The sequence below is a fragment of the Stegostoma tigrinum genome, chromosome 2, assembly GCF_030684315.1.
Source record: "Stegostoma tigrinum isolate sSteTig4 chromosome 2, sSteTig4.hap1, whole genome shotgun sequence".
NCBI classification, from domain to species: Eukaryota; Metazoa; Chordata; class Chondrichthyes; order Orectolobiformes; family Stegostomatidae; genus Stegostoma; species Stegostoma tigrinum.
This window is the reverse complement of record NC_081355.1, coordinates 1944434-1962422: the sequence shown is the minus strand read 5'-3', so window position 1 is coordinate 1962422 and position 17989 is coordinate 1944434. Positions and strand designations below refer to the sequence as shown.

The following is a 17989-nucleotide window of genomic DNA, read 5'->3' as shown; positions in this document are numbered from 1 at the left end:
ATACAATCCTAGGTGTGGTTACGATGCTATCTGTCCAGTTATAGCTGAACTGCAAAGATTGTGCATTCCATTACAAATACAACTCTGCCAACTGTGTGAGGAGATTGCACATGCTGATAATATAGATGGTTCGTAACTTATCAATAAACTCACATTTTTGAACATGATGTTTTGAAAACAAAGCTGTTGCAAAACTTCTTAGAATGAAGAAAATTGCAAATGACACATCCTGGTCCGACATGTCTTGTATACTTAAAAACGGAGCTCCAGTGCAAGCAGGAATCATATTTCTAAGTTTTTTTTGTTGGATTTTAGTTCATCTCTGTTCTTAATCTTTTCTGAATCTTAATCTTAAACAGGAGATAGCACCTTACTGATAGTCAGCTCAAAGTGTCTCAGATAGCTGTGTAATTACTTAGACATCTCTCTTTGGGGATTTATTTTGCCTATTTCTCAGCTTTCTTATATCTACTGAGAAAATAATCTTAAAATGTAATTTAGGACAGTTACAAATCATTTGAGGAGCTTGGAAGACAGTTTAGAAAAACTTGTGAACAGCGAGATTGAGGTATACCATTTAATAAACTTACTTAGTTTTGCTTCAGCTTCCCAACTATCCAGATGTTGCTTTATCCTGATGTAACATTGATCACCTCCCATCATTTCTATTAATGTGAATCAAAGCATAATGGGAAAAATTCAACAAATCTGAAGAATAATCTTAGTGTAAAGTGATCTGTTTTTCTTCATGTAAAGTACTGTAAATGATACATAGTTATAGAATATGAATTTGACCCACAAAGGGTTAAATGCCATGTCAGATCAAAAGATGTTTCCTTGCTAAAGAGCAGGATTTGATCCTTACCTGCAGCCCTTCCATTTGCTGGTCTTGGAGCTGACAGAAAGCATTATTATGATGTGTATTCATCATTGAGAAGTACTGTTGCCACTAGCCTTTTTGGTCATCCAGATGCGATGCTGTGCATGCCAGTGAATCTACTGACTGCATCTATTTATGGCATGTTTCCAGCTGAGTGGGATAATGCTGTATGGGAAGATAATGAAGCCAGTTTACTTCTAGATGATGCCCTGTTTTGGAGTAGATAGCATTGCACTGCTTTTTGTGATTTGCCCTTTCAAGCTAAACTTATATAAAAAAGATGAAGACAACATTGACAGATGAATTGCTAATCTAGATATTCAATTGGTATCAACTCAATCTTGACAGGACAGTTCCTTTGACTCTCTCACAAGTACCTTTTATTATTTATAATAGAGTAAACTCTCACATTAACAATGTCTGGGAGAGTGCCAAGTACTGCATTATGACGGAGGAACTATTGTAAGTGATTTATCATTAAATTTCCTCCCCTTAGAATAAAAATCGCTATTCTCACTTAGCCAAAAGACAAAGTTTGTCTTGTATGATCTGATACATTTTCTCCAATCAAAGCAATGAACTTGTCAAGAAACAGATATCTCTTTTCATCTATGAAGGCTGTTAGTGGTTTTCATTTTGCTTTAAAATAAAGTCTTTGGTCACATCTGAGACATAAAGAGACAGAACATTGCACTTTTTACTCTAATTTGTACCTTTACTGCCCTACACGTCTCCTTGCTTAGCAAAATAACAAAGCTTGGAAGAAAAACCACAGCCCGAATTGTGAACTTGCTTTGTGATTAGCCCCCACTTCAGGACAGTTTCCCACGAGCAGCAGAAAGTCAAAAATTAAAACAGGCCAATGTGTCACCGTGTCAGCCGAACCTATACCAACGAAGATGGATATGATGTACAACAAAAGACCTTTAACCTGAGCATACAATAAGATAGTAACATGAAAATGATATGCCTATCAATCTGCCACCTATAGAAGAGAATAGTTGGAGCAGTTTATCTGGCTATGTTAGTGTAGTGATAATGTCTATGGTTGATAAAGGAAAGGGCTAATGCTCTGGAGACATGGGTTCAAATCTCACCACAGCAGATGGTGAAATTAAGATTCAATTAATAAATCTAGAATTGAAAACAAACTCAGTGATGGTGACTATGAAACTACTGTCAACTGTTGTTAAAAACCCATCTGATTCACTAAGGAATCTACCATCTTTACCTGGTCAATGGGCTTTGAGGGCTAAAGATGATCAATCCATGTAAAAGTCAAGAGCGTGATGGAATATCCTTCTCCTCCCTGTATGGTACAGCTCCAACAATGCTCATGAAGCTTAACACCATCCAGTACTTCTGATTTGATTTGATTTATTGTAGTCACATTCACCTAAGTACAGTGAAAAGTTTTGGTTTGCGAGCAGTGCAGGCAGATCGTAGCAAACAAGGATGTACAGATCATAGGGTGCTTAGACACTGTGAGACACACAAGGTTATCACAACACAAGGAGGTGCACAAAACAACACCGACATTAGCAAGACCAACATTAATTGAAGTAGACCGTCCATTCAGCTGTCCAAAAACAGCAGGAAAGAAGCTGTTCCTGAGCCTGTAGGTGTGTGTGGTAGAAGAGGCCATTAGCAGTGTGGGAGGGATCTTTGGTGATATTAGCAGCTTGCCTGCAGCACTAGAAGTGTAAACGGAGGCCATGGCTGGGAAGTCGGCTGTCATGATGTCCTGGGCTGCGCACACACTTAATGTAGTTTCTTACGGCCCTGCGCAGAGCAGTTGCTGTACCAGACCATTGTGCATCTGACTGAATTCTTTCTATGCGGCAGCTATAAAGGCTGATGAGAGTCCCAATCGACATACTGAATTTCCTTACTCTCCCGAGGAAGAAGACGTGTTGTTGTGCCTTCTTGACCATCACATCTATGTGGGAGGACCAGGACAGAGCAGTCCAGTTGATTGGTACTGCATCCACTCTCTCCACCAATAAATCAAATGTCAGTTGTGTATATCGCCAACAGGGTAAATGACTGGTTTGACATAAAGTAAGTGCAAAGTCTATTAAAAGTTAGTTTAAATGTATGTGCAGTGACACATGGAATGTCTAATAAAACATGAAACTGGAATCAAACATCCATTGAGAGAACAAGCTTGGAGCTGGATGAACCCAGCAGGCCAGGCAGCATCTTAGGAGCAGGAAGGCTGACATTTCCCGCCTAGACCCTTCATCAGAAAAGGGGGATGGGAGGAGGGTTCTGAAATAAATAGGGAGAAAGAGGGAGGCAGATCGAAGATGGATAGAGGAGAAGATAGGTGGAAAGGAGACAGACAAGTTAAAGAGGCGGGAAGTAGCCAGTAAAGGTGAGTATAGGCGGGGAGTTAGGGAGGAGATAGGTCAGTCCAGGGAGGACAGACAGGTCAAGGGGGTGGAATGAGGTTAGTAGGTAGGAAATGGAGGTGCGGTTTGAGGTGGGAGGAGGGGATAGGTGAGAGGAGGTACAGGGTAGGAAGGTGGGGACGAGCTGGGATGGTTTCGGGATGCGGTGAGGGAAGGGGAGATTTTGAAGCTTGTGAAGTCCACATTGATGCCGTTGGGCTGCAGGGTTCCTAAGCGGAATTTGAGTTGCTGTTCCTGCAACCTTCGGGTGGCATTGTTGTGGCACTGCAGGAGGCCCAGGATGGACATGTTGCCTGAGGAATGGGAGGGGGAGTTGAAATAATGGGGAATGAAGCAATGTAGAAAGGGTGTAATAGCACTGGAGCATGAAGAATGAGTGATCATAACTAAGAGTGATAGATACACACATGAGTATGACAAAATGTTAGAGAATTGGAGAATGGCTAATTTTGAGGGGACGAAAATAATATCTGGGGACAAAAATGGGCAACAATATTGGAAAACGGTGGATGGAATCTTATAAGGATCTGAACAATGTGAGTAATGTGAGGGATTGTGAGTGAATCTGTAAGAAACCTGATGAAACTCATCATGATATCAGGAGCATCTTGCTTCATTGTTTATGACTTTTACAAGCAGCACAATAGGTCCCTCATAAGGCTGTAGTGAATTGAGGGACAGTATCACTTTTTAATTGCCTTGTTAATGGCCCAGTTTGTCTCATTAATATCCAGCGTTCTGTCTCATTTAATAAAAACAGAAAGAACTGCGGATGCTGTAAATCAGGAACAAAAACAAAGTTGCTGGAAAAGCTCAGCAGGTCTGGCAGCATCTGTGAAGGAGAAGACAGAGTTAACGTTTCGGGTCTGTTGACCCTTCCTCAGAACTTCTGAGGAAGGGTCACCGAACCTGAAACTTTAACTCTGTTTTTTTCCTTGGCAGTTGGCAGATGCTGCCAGACCTGCTGAGCTTTTCCAGCAACTTTGCTTTTGTTTCTGGACCAGGGCACTTATTGGGCAAGTTTGGTAAAATATTGAGATAACTTAACATGAAAGCCAGAGTAGGTATCTGGAGAATTCAGGCTCAGCAATTGCATCGAAAGACCTTCATAGAAACATAGAAAATGGGTGAAAGAGTAGACCATTCAGCCCTTTGAGACTGCACTACCATTCCAAATGATCATGGCTAATCATGCTGTTTCAGTTTTCCATTCCCACTTTCTGTCCAGAACCCTTGATCCCTTTACCCGAAAGGGCCACATCCAGCTCCCTCTTGAGTACGTCCAACAAACTGACCCCAAAGGATTTCTGTGGTAGAGAATCCCACAGGTACACAACAGGAAGATATTCTTCCTCATCTCAGCCCTGAATGGCTTATCTCTTATTCTTAGACTGTGATCCCTAGTTCTGGACTTCCCCAATATCAGGAATATTCTTCCCGCATCGGGCCTGTCCAGTCCCAGCAGGATTTTACATGTTTCTATGAGAGCCCCCCATATTATTCTAAATTCCAGTGAGTACAAGTCCGAGCCAATTTATGTTGGATATTTGGTGCTAACATCTCAGGGCTCTCTCCAGGGTCTCTCACCATATGTACACCCACATCCACAGACATTGGCATTCAACATTTGCCCAGCCTCTAAGAACCCTCCTGTCACATCTCCGATCCACTTACAGGACACTCTGCCCTTCAATGCTGCCCCTCGGGCTGCCCCGCTAACTCTCACTGTAACGCTGCAGCAAGGACACTGTGTGCTCAGGGACACACCCCCAGCATGGGGACTACACCAGGCTGTATCTCCGTGACCTTCCCTCAGTGTCAGAGCCCTCACTCACCCTGAGCCGACCCTGATTCTCACAGCATCCCTGCCTGGCCTTGTCTCTTTGTGCTGTGCCCCCTCAGCCAGAGATACCAGGCCCACAGTGCTGCTGCCCTTGCCCTGCTGTTTAGCACAGACACAAAGCCAGGAAGCTTGTCCTGGTTGTCAGCAGGCCCCAGTCAAGGGGAATAGCCATCGCTCAGGGGATTCCTGCACTGTCAGTCAGGGGCAGCCTCAGGTACCAGTCCAGGGGCTTGGACACAGTCAGTCAGCAGCTCGGGGCAGTTAGAGTCAGGATGTTCTCCTCGTAAGGAGTGAGGAGCTGAAAGTCAGGCAGCTTTCCCCCGTCTGGGCTCTTTCTGCCCCATTGGGGGCTGTTTTCCTCCCGGAATGAGAGAGAGGTGGGTATTAATGGAGACGGAAGTGGGTGACACAGCTGTTACTGTTAGTGCGGGGGTGGGGGGTGGTGGGAATGTGTCCTGAGTGAGTGAGTGGGCAGCACAGAGGGTATGCAGGGTGAGTGGTGTTGGGGGTTGGGGTGGGTGAGGGTGAGGGAGGTGTTGTATGGGTAATAGTGAGAGTGTGAGAGCATGAGCCTTGGTGGGAGGTGGGTACAGCATCAGAGACCGAGTGAGGGTGAGGTATCAGAGAGAAGATGGTGGCACTTACCCTGGGAGAGTGCAGATGGTCACTGTCCTTTAGTCTACAGCGCTGGGCATCCCTCCAGACACTGAGACTGCACTGACCCAGGGGGTAACCTCAGACCAGGCTGGGCAAGGTCTGGTGTCCGAGCCGTCTCTGCTGGTCCAGGGGGAAGAGGAAGTCCCACCTCTGCACCTCCCCCCTCCCAGCAGGAACTCCAGGACCCTACCCTCAAAGTGGGGCAGTGATTTCCCCCTGTCTGCAATGTCTGGGATAAAAGTCAGGAACGGTGCAGGGCAGCTCCAGACTGGCAGAGGGCACAGTGGGATTTTAAAGTTGGCGTGGTTAAAGTGATACCTATCTTTTATTGGATAGCCACTGAGTGGTGAATTGTTCTGGGAATAGTGTGCGGATAGATGGGGCCAGATTTAATATCATACATGCCTGAGGAATGGGGTAGATAGTAAATGAGATGGGTTTGGTCAGATACAGCAAGAAAACTTGCTCAGCCTTGTGGTGTAAGCCCCTCGAGGCCACTTGGCCTTGGCCAAAGAAATGAATAAAGGTATGACAGAACATCTGAATGCTCGCACTCCTGATGAGCATTGGGAAAGAGGCATGTGTTAAATACATAAACTTCAGCAATGTAACCAGAGAAAATACAGAGACTAGGAGAAATTTAAAAATGCAAGTTGGAACTCTGCAATTCAGTTATCAAGCAACATAAAATAAAATAGTAAAACATTTTACGATTTATGAATTAAAAAGAAGGCTGGGTGTAAAAAGGACTATTGGTGGTAGACAAGCTAATATTAAAGGTCATGAGAGACAAATTTCAGAAATATTAAATTCATATTTCGGTATTTACCAGGCAGATGGAAGAGGGAGACATGATTGAATACTGAGACGAATGATAAAATCAGTGCGTTTGAAATGTTGGAGAGGGGATATGTTGAATAAACCAAAGACGTCTATACTGTAGAAAAAAGCCCTTCAGCTCATCGAGTCTGCACCTCACTGTTCTAATCCCAATTTCCAACAACGAACTTAAAAAGGATAAAGCTCCTGGTCCTGATGGATTGCTTTGGGAATATAATAGATAACAGAAGAACACCTAGAAATGAGAAACATGATAGTGGCAAATTAGTCTGGGTTTTAAAAGGAGAAAGTTTGCTTGAGCAACATTCAAAAAATTTTTGAAGAGGTAACTGAATGAAAACAGCTATTGGTAATGCAGTAATTTATCTGGAGTTTCTGAAGGCCTTTGAGAAGCTCTCTCATTGACTCATGAATGAGGTCAGAGACTATGGAATTGGTAGGAAAATGGATTGCTAGCTGGCTTCGGGGCAGTCAGCAGAGAATAGGATCAAAGACTAATTAGGAAGAGTGAAATGAGGGGCGTTCCGTCAGGATCAGTGCCTGGAATCAGTGCTGTTCATTGCTTACATTAAATATTTTGACTTCAGAATCAAACTACAAGTTCTAAATTGGTAGATGACACTAAATTGACGAAATAGTCAATACTGACGAAGCTGCAAAAAAAATTACAGGAGAACATGAATAGACTGTTAGAATTAGCAAATACATGAAAATCATGCCCCCACTGGGGGCTTATTCACAAATTCACATCAAGCCAAGTTTTGATATAGCTGAACAAGTCTCAGTGTGACCTAATTTGCCGACAAACACATGCTGTTTCAAATAAAAACTGAAAGAATTGTGGATGCTGTAAATCAGAAACAAAAACAAAAATTGCTGGAAGAAGCTCAGCAGGTCAGGCAGCATCTGTGGAGAGAAGTCAGGTCTGAAGTTTTGGGTTCAGTGACTCTCCCTCAGAACTTCCGAGGAAGGGTCCCTTGATCTGAAAAGTTAACTGTGATTTCTCTGTGCAGTTGCTGCCTGACCTGCTGAGCTCATTTGGTAATTTTTGTTTTTGTTTCACGCTATGTCAGATCAAGCCCAGCAAAAACACAGTGACACAATAAAGATGTGAAAAGAATGCTCTTTAATTTTTTTTTCCTCACCTTACAATGACCTGATCTTATGCAGTGAAGGCATTGACAAAGGTTGGGAGTTCACCCAGAAAAGTTCAGTCGTTTATTTTTTCTGCTGAGCGTATTGCCGTTAGATAGGTCAATCATGTTGTCAATGTCATCGATCATCTTGGCATGTTGTTACTGGCTTCGATGTCCATCATCACACATTGCATCTTTAAACATTAAAGCGTGCTCTAATGAAAGATAGTAAAATAGGCCAGTTTCATCTGTGCGAGAAATATAATTTGGTGCATATTGGCAAGACTTGGATGAAACCATTTTGCAGCTTTCACACTGCCTCATTTGCCATTTTGCGATTTTGTGTGCCCTAACTTCACTCTAATTAGTTGAAGTGGTCACATTATAAGCGTGCTTGCATTTAAGCTGATTGAGAGTTCACATCTTGGATTATCAGCAATCACAGGCATCCTATTGTTTGATTTCCTACTCTGTTGGCAGGAATGGCTGACAACTCCACCACATCCAGAGTTATCTGATTTATTTGACTTATTGCAATTTCACTGCAATCGGCAAATTAAGTTCAACACAGACAAATGCGAGGTCCTACACTTTGGCGGGATGAATAGGGAAGTAATTTGTTACTGGGAGTGTGCAAGACTAGGCAAGGAGAAGTACAAAGGGATTTTTCAGTGCAAATGCATTAATCACTCAAAGCTGTATCACATATAGACAAGGTAGTAAAACAGTTGCTTCAGGAGGGTATTTTTAGAAGGATTGAATTGAAGTGTGCAGAGGTTATGTTGAAGCTGTATCAAACCTTAGCCGGATTACTCTTAGAAACTCTGTGCGGCTGTGGTCACCATGTCATTAACAGGATATTGCAAGGGATTTCGGGGAATCTTCAGCAAGACCTGGGTGTTCTCTTGCATTAGTCATTGAAAGTAAGTGTGGAGGTACAGCAGGCAATAAAAAAAGGCAAATTGTGCGTTGGCTTTCATCACAAGAGGATATGAGTACAAGAACAGGGATATCTTGCTGCAACTAAACAAGGCTTTGGTGAGGCCACACCTGTAATATTTTGTGCAGTTTTGATCTCCTGATCTGAGGAGGATATCCTTGCTACAGAGGGAGTGCAGTGAAAATTTTCCAGATTAACTCCTGAGATAGCAAGATTGATGTATGAGGAGAGATTGAATTGTTTAGGATTGTATTCACTGGAGTTTAGAAGAATGAGGGGGGATTTCATAGAAACCTATAAAATTCTAATGGGATTACGTTGTGTAGGTGCTGGAAGGATGTAACTGATGGTAGTGGAGTCCAGAACTAAGGGTCGTAGATTAAGGATAAGGGATAAACCTTTTAGGACTGAGAGAAGAGCAATTTCTTCACCCAAAGGGTAGTGAGCCTTTGGAATTTGCTGTTACAAAAAGTAGTTGAGGCGATGTTCTGTGTTTTCAGGAAGGAGGTAGATTTAGCTCTTGTGTCTAAAGAGTTCAAGGGATATGAGGGAGGGTGAGATTCAGGTACTGAGCTCAATGATCAATCATGATCATATTGAGTGGTGGAGCAGGCATGAGGGGTTGAATGACTTACTCCTGCTCCTTTCTTTTTGGGTTCTATGAGAATGTGATGGTGGAGAGGTATTGTCACTGAACCTGAAATGTTCTGGGGATACAAGAACAGTTCAATTCCCACCAACAGCAGCTGTAGACATTGTATTTGATTGAATAGTGAAGTAGACTCAAAGGGTTGAATGGTCTACTGTTACTCCAACTTTCTACGTCAAGGTGATGATAGCAGAAAAGTGTAGATATTGGTAAAGGAATGACATGACTGAGTCTCTACTTGTTGGAAAGGAAAGCGGCACAGTGGTGCTCTAATAGTGGCCTTTCAAATTATGAATGCTCTTGGTGGAGTATGAGAATGTTTTCTCACCTTGGGAAAAAATTTAACTGGAAACCATCAATGAAAGATAGTCACCAAGAAATCAAGTAGGTAATAAAGAAGAAACAAAGGATTGTGAACGTGCAACTCGCAATCACAGGGAGACTCAAAGAAGATAGTGCAATAATTGGAAATGGACAGGAATATGAGGGAAAAAGCAATAACTGTTGTAATGGTATATTAAGATAAGGGAAAATAGAGCAGAGTTCAAGTGGAAAGTAAACTGTGGCATGGACTATTTGGACTGAATGAACTATCTCTATGGGTTATAACTAGTGTAATTCTATGAGGTGCATTGCTTTTCATTTTATTTGGCAATGGCTCAGTGACAAGTACTTTAAATTATAGGTAGTACAGAGTTGTACAACCCAGTGTTGTTTATAAAGAAGATTGTTAGAGTTTTACAGGGTTCTGAACTAATTAAATGTGTAGGTTAAGGAATAACAGGTGGATTTGAATATTGATAAGAGTACAATAATGTGGGATGGAAGAGCAGACGTTGATTTTGAGTTCTTGCCAAGAGAATCGCCATTGATAAGGGCAGAAAATGAAAGGAATTGAGTGTGATTGTTGATCAATCACAGGATGTTTTTGTGGGTTAACAACAAGTCTTATCAAGTTTGAGGATAGGGCCCTTCAGAAGATTTGATTGCAAATCAAAACATGTCATTTTAATAACTATTTGTGCAGATTAGATTTGAGATATGTTGAGAGGAAAATTGGAAGGAGTTGAAAGCAAAATGAAAGGGGAAATTTAAGTTCTGAGGAAAGGTCACTCGACCTGAAACATTAACTCTGATTTGTCTCCTCAACTGCTGTCAAACTTGCTGAGATTTTCCAAGCAATTTCGGTTTTTTATTTCTGGTTTATAGCATTCACAGTTCTTGTGGTTTTTATTTAGGGTAGGTTAACTGATTTGTGGTCTAAGTTAAGAAGGCAAACTTACAGAACTAAATCTGATTGATCACAGAACAATGGTTCACAATTCAGATCCCTAAAGCGTGACGGTTATAGGCAGTGCCGACGACACATGATCTCTTAACCGTTTTAGTGCCTGTTGGCATAGAAAATGCGATCCAATTCATAATACGCTATGCTATTCTATGTTTTATGTTCTATGTTCTAAAACTTTTCAAGGGGACCAGGAGAAAGAGCATAAAGGGGAGCAGAGGAAAGAGGGGTAAGCTGGGAGTGCAGTCAGTAAGAGGGAAGACAAGGCAGATGATGATTGTGCAGAAGAAACAGAGAGGCACAAGTAAGAATTATTTTCAGGAGAACAGGTTGGAGATATAGTGTGGGTAGCAAATGAGGGTGTCTGTCAGGTGAAGGAGCAACAAGATGAGGAATGGAAGAAGTGGAAGAATGGAGGAGTAGGTTTTGGCAGGAAGAAAGGAATTGGGTTCGGGGGGGGGGCAAAGGGAAAATACAGATTAGTGAGAAAGAGGAAATAGAAGCTTTTGTTTATCATCTACTGGAGGACGATGAAGGGAAAGGTTCTATTAACCAATGACCCTTTTATCTGTACATGTGGTTGTGCAGTTAACTGAAAGATAATGCACAGGACCTTAGATAACAAGGTGTAGAGCTGGATGAACACAGCAGGCCAAGCAGCATCTTAGGAGCAGGAAAGCTGATTTCGGTCCTGGACCCTTCTAGGCCTGAAACATCAGCTTTCCTGCTCCTAAGATGCTGCTCGGCCTGCTGTGTTCCTCCAGCTCTACACCTTGTTATCTCGGATTCTCCAACATCCGCAGTTCCTATTGTCTCTCATGTACAGGACCTTCTCAGAATATCCTCTTTAAGACATTAAAAGTTCAGGGCTATGAGAAAGGATTTTAAGACATTGTGCATTCAAATTAACAGGCCCCATGGTTAATAGGTTAATGATACATTTTTAACTTGACAATCTTGACCTGACCTCAAATCTACTTTCTTCTTGCCCTGGATTTTCTTTTGCAACATGAAAACCTTTCTACCATGTTGACATTGGCCATTTTACTCATCTCCATATTGACAAAAGCATTCTTTGGTAGATTATTGTCTCAACAAATCTTTGTAAATATTCAAAGGCCAAGAAAGTTAGGGGGTGAATAAATCTCACTGACCTCACAAAAAAATCTGCTACATTTAAATGAAATTAAGCCATATTATTGCCATATCTGGTGTGGCCTTCAGCTTGTAATACTGCAGCAACCACCACATACTGCAGTGCGCTTTCAACTGGAATATTACAGTCAATATTATGACACGATCATCTGTGTTGAACCATCTCCACCTCAGAACTATCTTCACTGCAGTATAATAAAGAGAAGATAAAGTTCCAAGATAAGTAACAATTATGACTGGCATAAATTCTCTAACTCAGTTTTAGATCTTCTGATGTTCAGAAACCATTTCATCTTCATGCCGTTTGTTTCACAATATAATCACAATTCTCTAAATGAGCTGATGATTTGTTACTCAGTGTTCCATACTGTATAATTTCTTAGATGAATTCTTGAATTGTAACAGAGTTTCACTTATAATGGCTTTCATCTCTGCACTTGTATCACCAATGCCTTGATATTTTCAATAAAACTGAATGACCTGCAGATGCTGTATATCAGAAGCACAAACATAAATTACTGGGAAAGCTCAGCAGGTCTGGCAGCACCTGTGCAGAGAAATCAGAGTTAATGTTCACTAACTTTAGGTACATTTAAGTCATCATTGGATAAGCATATGGACGTACATGGAATAGTGTAGGTTAGATGGGCTTCAGATCGGTATGACAGGTTGGCACAACATCGAGGGCCAAAGGGCCTGTACTGTGCTGTAATGTTCAATGTTCTATGTTTTGGGTCCAGTGACCCTTCCTCGGAACATTAACAATTTCAAATTGCTTTCAAATCCTCACAATCTCTGTCATCTCTTTTGGACTTACACCCCTCCAGGATTTCTATGACCCTCCTGATCTTTCAAGCATTCCTGATTTTATTTGTTTTACCACTGGCTTCCATTTGTCCAGCTGCAAGGGCCCTTAGCTCAGCATTTCCCAATATACTGCCCTCACATTTTCTCCTCGTGACTATAATGGTAAACATGAACCCTCAATATTCAAATTCCATCATCCAATTTCAATTTTTGAGACACTCACGGACTAAAGTGAGTTTTAAACAAGACAAATACTGATGGAAAATGAATGCTATAATCACCTGACCACTGATTGATACAAATCTGGGAAACCCAACCAAAATACACTGAACCAGCTCCACTGGAATTACTATTCCATCCAAATGAGGTGAATCTAGTGACCATGTGAGTGCTATGAAATTCACATCCTGTTTAGTTAAAACTTGTGTAATGCTTTCAGCAATTATAATTGAAATATTACCTGTGAAGTCTTCATTTTGAGATGACAATGGATCATGACCCACGTATACATAACTGAACTGTATTTTGTAGCAGACCAGAAATAGAACGAAAAGTGAGTTACTGCCAACAGAACCTGGAAAGCTTGCATTCTTTCTCTTTCTGTCTTCTTCCCTGTGCTTTCCTTTGCTTGGAAGAAGCAGATGATTAAATGGTAACTTGGGAAATGGCCATTCATTGAGAATTTCCAGATGCTTTAAATTTCATGGCTGCCAAGAAGACCAGGCACAATCTAAACAGATAACGAAGTGTGGAGCTGGATGAACACAGCAGGCCAAGCAGCATCTCAGGAGCACAAAAGCTGACGTTTCAGGGCTGATGAAGGGTCTAGGCCCGAAACGTCAGCTTTTGTGCTCCTGAGATGCTGCTTGGCCAGCTGTGTTCATCCAGCTCCACACTTTGTTATCTTGGATTCTCCAGCATCTGCAGTTCCCATTATCACTGATACAGTCTAAACAGATGTCAATTTTCACACTTACAACTCCACGAGCTCTGAGATATTTAAATTATACTTGTTTTTATCTATTTGTTAATATTAGAAACATAGTACCTTTCTTTTTACACTCATCACCTGTGTTTGTGTGTTTAATGGTATGTTTATTAGTTTTCGTTTAGGTAGTGGGTAACTAACTTTGGATATATTCCCTTTAACCTGATACAGTTAGTTAAGTTTTATCTGATGTGATGGCTGCATGCAGAATGAAAATATTTCTTGGAACTGACCTGAGAGAGACAAAAGAGGGGAGTCAAATTCTTAAATCCCCATCTGGCCGTAACATCCTTCCTTCTGGTCAACAAAGCTATGCTTGTTAACCAAATTATTGGTTATTTGCCTATTAACACCTTGTACGGCTTAGCAAGTTCTATATCTGTATCGGTGCAAGGTAATTAGGCAGAATCAACATAATTTTATGTAAGGGAGAGGATATTTATCCAATTAATTGGAGGTATTTGAAGAAGTAACATATGCATGAATGAATGATTTTATTGTCATGTGTATTCCATAGTGAGAAAAACAGTAAAATATAGTGAAAAGCTTTTCTACTGTCACCACAATGTGGTAACATTTTTACATAGTTTTAAGAATTAAACAAAATGAAATAGCTTAAAGAGAGTCAAGCAGTCCTCAGCTTGTTCGTCATCAACAAAGCCTTCACTAACATCCCCCCTTCACCGCTTCAACTTTCATCTACACCAGACCCAAACAGCAATGAAATTGCTGCTTTGCAGGTGCTAAATTTCATTGTTGGGCTGATTCTTCTCTGCCACCATCTCGCCACCACCTGCACCAGAACTGCCAATGTCAGAATCGTCGTGCTACCTCACCATTGCTGTGATGCCCATCTGCTAGCACCTTGCCATTCCCCATGCCGGACCCAGCAATGACCAAGCCACCAGCCCCTGGGTGCCATTTTCGCCGCTGGGCCTATCTCACTGATTTGGCAACCTCCGATTCTGATGCCAGGACCCATGCTCGCCCAGGAAATGTAAGTGAGGGCTCAGCTGCTGCTGCAGCACATTCCACGCTGGGCCCAGTCGAGTCTGTGCTCAGTCCCTCACCGTTGCTGATGCCGTTTGAGCTCAGGACAAGAGGTAAGTAAAGGAAAGAAAAATAAAACGGATTGAAGCAGAAAAAGAAAAGAAAAATGGTCAGAGTGGACGAGCCCAGTACAGGAGCCCTACTCCTTCATGCTGTGGATAAAGAGGAATTAGTGGACGTGCTGGACTTCAATTTCCAGGACATACTTGATCAGGAACTGCATCAAATTTTACAGAATGGAAAAGCATGGTGTATAGGCTAATATATTAGCATGGCATTCAATGGTAATGTCCTGGGGGAGCGTTGCTGAACAAAGAAACCCTGGAGTGCAGGCTCATACTTCCTTGAACATAGAGCTGCTGGTAGATAGAATAGTGAAGAAGGTGTTTGGTACGCTTGCCTTCATTATTCAGTGCATTAAGTATAAGAGTTGGGAGATCATGTTGTGATTGTACAGGACACTGTTTAGGACACTTCTGGGATATTGTGTGCAATGCTGGTCTCCCCAACTGTAGGAAGGATGTTGTGAAGTTTGAAAGGGTTCAGAAAAGATTGATAAGGATGTTGCCAGGGCTGGATGATTTGTGCTGTGGGGAGAGGCTGTATAGGCTGGGGCTATTTTCCCTGGAGCATCAGAGACTAAGGGGTGACCGTATAGAGGTTTATAAATTCAAGAGGGGCATGAATAGGATGAGTAGCCAAGGACCTTTCCACAGGGTGGGGGGAGACCAAACAAGAGGGCATAGGTTTAAAGTGAGAGAGGAAAGATTTACAAGGGACTTAAGGGTGGGGGGGCGTGCATGGAATAAGCTGCCAGAGGAAGTGGTGGAGGCAGGCACAATAACAACATTTTGGATAGGTGTACAAATAGGAAGGGTTTAGAGGGGTATGGGCCAAATGCTGGCAAATGGGACTAGACTAATTGAAGATATCTGGTTGGCATGGACGAGTTGGACCAAAAGGGTCTGTTTCTCTGCTGTACAACTCTATGACCCTGTGATAGACAAGAGAAAAAATAGACTTAAATGCATTTTTTTCATTATTGAAATACAATGAGTCACGTGTCACAGGTTCACGACCAGATCTTCAACATTTTACAATTTAAATCAATGCTTTGCCTGAAGATCTGGAGGTAATAGTGCTCAATTTATTGATGACACAAAGATAGTTACGAAAATAAATTGTGAAGAGGAGATAAAGGAGAGAGATATATAATTGTTAAATGCATGGCCAATTGATTTTGCAAATGCACCATAATGTGAGAGAAAATGTGAAATTGTCCATTTTCACAGGAAGAATATAAAAGAGTCAGAATATCTTAATACTGAGAACTCCAGAGCTCTGAGACATGAGGGAAGAGCTGACCAGAGCTGATTGGGAGAGAAACCTAGCAGGGAAGTTGGTGGATCAGCAATGGCAGGACTGTCTGTGGGTAATTTAATGGGCACCGCAGAAATTCAGCCCAAGGAGAAAGAAACATACTAAGGGGAGGATGAGGCAACCATGGCTGTCAAGGGAAGTCAGGGATAGCATAAAGCAAAAGAAAAAAGCATATCATGTGGTGAAGATTAGTGGGAAGCCGGAAGATTGGGTAGCCTTTAAAAACCAGCAGAGGATAAAAAAAAGCAATAAGGGGACACATGGGAAAAGTGAAAAAAAGAAATCAGACTTTTCTCCAGTAATAGAATATCTGGGGAAAAGAAAAATAGCCAGTGGGTTAGTTTTGAAGACAGAATGACAAAGTATAACACGTTCCAAATGCTCTGATGTTTTGGAACATATGATCAAGCCACTAATTACACATGGTTATCTTTGGAGTCTCAGCTTGCTTAGAAAATGTTGTGTTGGGTCATCCATTTAACATAGAAATGACAAAAGAAACAAAGAGGGTGGCGAGTCTTTGGATCTCCACATGGAAAAGTGGTGGAAACAGAATCTTGGAATATTTTCAAGGCAGAGGTGGATAGGTTCGTGAGAAGCAGGAGGTGATTGGCTATTGTAATATAACCATGTCAGGAATAGAATCGTGGAATCACAGAGTTGTCACAGTGAAAATTGAGAACCACTCGGCTTACGCTAACCTCACTGGTTCTTTAAACAAGCATGACTACCTAGTTAATAAAATGTGAGGCTGGACGAACACAGCAGGCCAAGCAGCATCTCAGGAGCACAAAAGGCCTGAGATGCTGCTTGGCCTGCTGTGTTCGTCCAGCCTCACATTTTATTATCTTGGAATCTCCAGCATCTGCAGTTCCCATCATCTCATGACTACCTAGTTCCTGCTTTATTCCTAATATCATTGCATCTAAATAACTATCCAATTCTCTGTTTGAATGCCTAATTGAACGAGCATGCACCATGTTTCTAGGCAGTGCATTCCAGACCCTAATCACTTACTCTGTGAAACATATTTTTGCTTTGTTTTGTTTCTTATTGAATGATAGAGCTGGCTGAAGGGATTCAGTGGCCTACTCTAATTCCAAATTAATTTCTTTGTATGAAGTCTTTTTGCTAGACTAAGGGCTGCAGCCTTTGTAACCCACCATTTACAGACCTGCCATCACAGCCAGATGTTAATTAGCTTAAGTCTCAGAAACTGTTGCAAATCAGTCACAGCCCAAGTCGTCTTCACTTCAGACCAAGATATGCCTGAGAGTGAGGTGGAGGCAGCTGAATTGGGGTTTAAATGGTTGTTTTTAAAGAGGAACAATGTGCATGATTGCACAGAGAAAGCAATGACAGTGAGTGAGATTGTCATTTGGAAAGTCAGTGAAAACACAATGGGCCAAATCACTTTCTTCATCGTAACACTTCTGGAGTTTTGTGAGATATACCAAACCTCTTTTAGAAGCAGACTAACAATGCAATGCACAAAAAGATCATTACGTTCTCATTGTACAAACAATATTTTCCACTTTCTAGTCATCACCACTGTCCTGAACAGGCCATTGATTAATGGCTCTGGCTGAAGTCATTGCACTGGAGATAAATGTGTCTTCATTTAGCTCTGAACAGTGGCTGATCAGACCTGCATGGTAGCTGGTGCTGGAGTGAGTTAAATCCTGGCCATCATTTTGAGTTGCAGTGTTCACTAACTCTGGGGACCTGTGATGTTGTGAGCCAACAAACAGAATTAGACAAGTGAGCAGGTGCAGGTCTGTTTGCCAAGGGTACAATGACACACACAAACAGGAGCTCAATGTGCCACAAAACAGTCAATCATCAGTGTATGGAGGTTGCTGATTTCTGACATCTACGCAAAATGTCAGCCAGGAGTTGCAGTGCTTCAGGGAATGCAGCAATCAAGGCCATTAATTGGCAAATGGCTCTGATTAAACTCAG

At 41.9% G+C, this 17989-nt stretch overlaps 1 protein-coding gene across 4 annotated transcripts in view; it reads left to right on the top strand.

Annotated features, from left to right (window-relative positions):
• LOC125447799 (cadherin-12-like) overlaps positions 1–17989 on the top strand; it is a 646081-nt gene that overhangs the window by 361955 nt on the left and 266137 nt on the right. The gene's annotated exons all lie outside the window — the stretch shown is intronic.